General features: G+C 45.5%; 1 long non-coding RNA gene and 1 pseudogene across 1 annotated transcript; both read left to right on the top strand.

Annotated features, from left to right (window-relative positions):
• Positions 1-526: 526 nt before the first annotated feature.
• Positions 527-1,794, top strand: LOC125516742 (annotated as a pseudogene).
• A 781-nt stretch (positions 1,795-2,575) lies between these two features.
• Positions 2,576-4,742, top strand: LOC125517147. The gene is made up of 3 exons (XR_007287428.1): positions 2,576-2,882; positions 3,912-4,384; positions 4,480-4,742. It is a non-coding gene; the product is annotated as an uncharacterized LOC125517147 (long non-coding RNA).
• Positions 4,743-5,460: the final 718 nt, after the last annotated feature.

Raw genomic sequence — 5,460 nt, forward strand, 5'->3', positions numbered from 1 at the left:
AGCCGAGGCCAGGCTAGTCAATAGAAAATCTCATATTCATTACTACAATCTCGTGGTAGATACCTGTACTATGTACTATCCTCATATCAATACAATCAAAAGGAGGACGTAGGGTATTATCTCTTCAAGAGAGCCCAAACCTGGGTAAAATTCTGTGTCCATGTTACCATCGCTCCAAGACGACTAGCTTAGGACCCCTACTACGAGATACGCCGGATATAGAACCGACAACTGCCCCCTTTCTTCCCTACTGCCTCACCACCGGCGGCGGCTGCGATTTCAGATCTGCGCTATAGGCAGCGACGACGGCGGAAGAGGTGGCGGCGTTTGCGGCGGATCTGGTGCCCCACTTGCTGTTGGCCACCGTCTGGTCGACCTAGTCTGTGCCATGGCTCCCCCTACGCCATCCTCGTCTCCGATGCCGGTAAGAAGCACCCCCTCCCCCTTTGTTAGCTCAGTGGTTAGGCCGTTAAGTTAGGTGTAGGATCGATTTCCCACTGAACGAACCGTCGATGTAGACTAGGTTATGGACGCACGGATGAGGCTGATAATCCAGGCAGCAGCACTGATTAGTGTGATTCAGGCATGGGTCATGTTCATGCACCAAAGAGTTGTTCGTCGTGCTAGGAGACCTTTGATCCGCTATGGTCCATTGTTTCCCCGGGAACAGGAGAGGATCCGAAATATGAACTACATCTACAACTGCAATGACGTCGAGGCTCTATAGATGCTTAGAATGAAAATAGCACCATTTGCCAGGCTTGTCGAGACCTTCAGGAGCAGGGGGGCTGTTACAAGATAGCATCAACACCAGTGCCGAAGAGCAAGTGGCCATGTTCCTCCATGTTGTTGGCCATAACCAGAGGTTCAGGGTCATTCACAACACGTTCAGGAGATCAATGGAGACCATCTCTAGATACTTCAAGCAGGTGCTTTATGTTGTTAGGGAGCTTAGAGGAGAGATAATCAGGAGACCATCTGGCCAGACTCCACCCAAGATTCGCGGAAGCCCAAGATGGTATCCATATTTCAAGGTGAGCATTGACAATATACACTTTTCATGACTTGATATGCTTGTATTGTTCAAGTTGAGCACTAACACGGGCTTGTAATGTCATTTTCAGGATTGCATTGGGGCAATAGATGGTACTCATGTCACTACCAGAGTTCCTAGGTCACAGTCTGCAGCATACAGGGGGAGGAAGCACTACACAAGTCAGAATGTGCTTGCTGCTGTTGACTTTGATCTGAAGTTCACATATGTGCTGGCTGGCTGTGAGGGGTCAGCGCATGATGCTAACATTTTCACTGACAACATGAGTCGACCTGATGGGATCAACATCCCCGACGGCAAGTTCTACCTTGGAGATGCTGGCTATGCATGTTGGCCGGGTATTTTTCCACCCTTCAAGAAAAGAAGGTACCATCTCAACGAGTTCTCTCGTAGGAACTATCCTAGGACTGCACAGGAGCTGTTTAATCTCAGACACTCCAGCCTTAGAGTAACTGTTGAGAGGGCATTTGGAGCTCTGAAGAATATGTTTAAGATCCTAGATCAGAAGCCATTCCACTCATACTCCACTCAGATTAAACTAGTTCTTGCTTGTTGCATTCTGCATAATTGGATCCTCCGGTGGGGCTTTGATGAACGTGCCTGAGGAGGAAGATGTCGAGCCTGACGATGTTGTTAGCTCTGGCCATGGTGTGGAGGCATTTGACAACGACGTTTGGAAGAACAAAATGTTGGAGTGGGCAGAGGTGATGTGGCTTAACAGAGGTCAGTGCAGGATTTGAAGAAGATGGAAGAAGAACAACAAGCAGCAACAGCAAAAGCAGAAGAAGAGAGGAAGAGGAAGATCTGATAGCACCGACGAACTACCCCCTATTTAGCCAATGGCTCTTAGTAATTTGAACTGTCATTTGATAGTAGTTAGGATGAACTGTCATTTGTTTAAGTAGATGGCGCTACATGTTCAGATTCTGTGAGGTAAGCTCATCATTAGTTAGACGTGGTGACAACACCTTATGCAGGTTGCAACCAAACACCATGTCATATGTGCGCCTAATGCAATGCGGGCAACCAAACGCCGGGTCGAAAATGGTTGTCTCATGCAACTAGGGGCATGCAGGCAACCAAACTATGTGCATCTGGGTTTTTTTTGGCCTGCATCCCCTCAAACCGGCTCAATAGAGCCAGGCTCGCCGGGCCAGGCTGAATAGGCAATGTAATCAAACACGCCATAAGGTATTTAATGCACTTAGCACCTTATCTAAGCACCTTTGCATTGCGAAAAAAATTATATGAGACCAGGTCTCACGGTTAGTAGGTGAGACCAGTCCTGATGGATGACACGTGGCATTCACAAATCACAAAGTATCTAATCTCTCCCCCCCTGATTTTAAGTAGGGGGTATGTGATGCTTTGTGATTTGTGAATGTCACGTGTCATCCATCAGGATAAATCTTGCGTGAAACCTGACCTCGTAGAATTCTTTTCCTTTCGATTGGAAGAGGTCTAATGGGCCTGGGCGGACTGGGGAATTAAATGCACCGGATCGGGGCGTTTTGGTTTTAGTAGAAGAAAAAAGAAAGAAAAATTGGATTAAAACCGTGGGTTCAAATCCATGGACGCTGGCACTCCGCCATCCACTCGCGCCGGCGCCGCCTCTAGCCTCCCTTCCCTCTGAAGCTCCCCGTCTCTTTCTTCGCTGGATCTAGCCGTCGGCCTCCCTCCTCGCTGAAGCTCGCCGGCGCCTTTCTCGGCCTTGCCGGACCGGCGCCGCCTGCAACTTCCTCCCCATCCGCTGGCCTTCGTCCCACCGTCGACCTCCACCACCTCGATGCAACGTTGCTCCTCCACGAGCTCCACGAGACCAAGACCGGTAAATCCCCTTCCCCTCCTCCTTTCTTGGCTGGATATACAAGGTGAGGGAGGCCCTCACTGAACCATTAGTAGATACCACTACAGAAGAAGCTCTGTCAGAAAGGGTTTGGCTCATTCCATTGCATGCTAAATTCTTCAGACACGCTCCAACTGTGTTACTCTGCTCTGCTGAATTGGTAAATGGCAATACATACACTAGCGATGATCAGGTTCAGACAATAATGTGTTGTTGCTGTCCTTGTCCACGTACTGAACCGAGGTGAGGGTCCATGCACGACACTGACGCAGCCTGCCCAGATTAGGCACACAGATTGCTTAGTTAAGGCAGGCAGTCCAGTGACAGGGGGTCAAGAGATGAGGTTATCCTTCCTGCTTTAGCAGCAGCGTCTCACCCTGAAGCTGCTATAGGATGCCTACAGCATGAATTATAATTTGAAGAGAACACGGGGCCGTACACACCTAATTTCAAAAACATATAGCAGGACATTTATTCCTGTACCACTGATGAAATGATCAGGTCAGTGGTCTTTCGAAGAGTCCCAGTAGCAAAACTCATGCTAAAGAAAAATGAACACAATAGGATAAGTAGTGCGCTTGCTTCTGCGATGTTAACGGGTCTGGGAGGCAATTGAAATTGTGGAGTTCAGAAACTGTCTCTGCCCATGAATGCTATATCTTTCATTAACCCTATGATAAACATGTCTAATCTCTAATTGCATAAGTAACTGGAAAACAAACCAGCATGGCTACACCTTTAAGGCTGTCTCTCATCTGAAAGCTTAGTGATATCAACTGAATGTACGCGTCAAAAAAAAAATCTACTGAATGTGTGTACTTTACAACTTTATCCTATATGAACTCTTGAGCTGTTGATCTTTTAATGCTTCTATTCTTTTGCTTGGATTGGTTGGTTCATTATGTAATGTCTCTTTTCAAAAAATAGTATGTAACATACTGTTTTTCTAGAATGATATTTGGATCTGCACTTGTGTGACTAAATGACTTTTCCTGTCTTTCTCACATGCAGGAACAATGAATGTTAGATGAAAGCGAGCACCCAAAACATCAAACGAGTGAATGCTAGATTTGAAGGACTGGCCATCCTTTGGCCATACTGAGTACCTGTAGTCTGTTGACTGCTTGAGCATGGTGAAATGATATTATTGTCCAAAACTCCAAGTGGAGCTCCTCCAGTCTCCCGAGCTGACCTACAAAACCGGCGATCTTGCCCCAAGCTGAAATTCTCCTATAAAGTTGTTGTGCCAGGCTCTGACCGTGACTGGATTTATCATCACCTCCCACGTTGTACATGAAAGGTACTCTATAGCCTCTAAAGAACTTGGGTAAGAACTAGTTTGACGTGCAGTGTGCAGGCTGTCATAGGGTAAGAACTATTATCAGTAGCATCACATGACCAACCGCGATGGCTAGTATTCTGAATGTCTTGCTGGAAGTTTTGAAGTACTGATCATGGCAAAATGCAATGGATAAAAACCATGGGTAAGCCCTTTCTCTTTTGTTCAAGTATTGATTCTTCTCTTCCTTGCTACTTTGAAGTATTGATTATTCTCCTCCTTGGTCATGTCATTTCCCAGCGTGTCAAAATGGGCACTCCTGATTTCTCTGCAGGAGGAAGGGAGCCGAGAAGCTGCGGATGACACTTGAAGGTGCAGAGGAAGAGGAAGAACTGCAACACGAGTGAATGTTGCCAACATTTCCCATTGCAATTGATTGAAGTTGTCACTATGAGTTCAGATTATGTATCAGGCATTGTAATTCCCTTGTATTCCAGTGGATTTATGTCAATGAATATGTGAATTCAGATATTCAGTGAAGTAAACACCATTGTCGCCAAGTATGTATTTTCTCTGCGACGTGACATGTGGTTTGATTTGATACTGGCACCATTTGTGTGGAACGAAATTTGCAGCAGTTGCCAAATTTGGCAGGTACATATGAGTTGCGGCAATTGTACTGAATATGTTAACTCAGTAGATCCATGTCAATGAATATGCTAATTAAGTGAAACTGGTCTGCATATACAGCAATTGTACTGAACAAAATTTGCAGCTGTTGCAAAATTTCAGACAGCAAGTACACATGAGCTGTTGGTAACAACGATGCATGTATGCACCAGGATTCAGGAAACGTGCTTTTTGGCGCCTTCTGGATGCGACAAATAAATTCTGCATTGTTGAGGTGTAAATTTTTCTCAAGGGAATAGAGCACACATATCTGCTCCTCTCCTGAAATACAGTCACTTGGAATAGTTCACACAAGAAATAGTCTTGGTGGAACCGTGTGCCTGTAATTATTCATGGTTATTATTCACAAAAGAACAATGGAGCATACATCAGATGAAAACATAGAAAGAGATCCGGTAGTGGCAGATGCTTGCACACATCAGACTGATCAGATCCAATGTTTTTACATGAAACAAAACCCTTTGCATTAATTGATCGATTGTGATCATAATGCGCACTAATTAATAGCCAAATTAAGAATCTCACTGGCACTACTGGAAAACATGCCAGTGAAATACTTCTACACACTTGCAACTACAGTAGTAGATTACA

Source organism: Triticum urartu, chromosome 6 (genome assembly GCF_003073215.2).
Source record: "Triticum urartu cultivar G1812 chromosome 6, Tu2.1, whole genome shotgun sequence".
Lineage (NCBI taxonomy): Eukaryota > Viridiplantae > Streptophyta > Magnoliopsida > Poales > Poaceae > Triticum > Triticum urartu.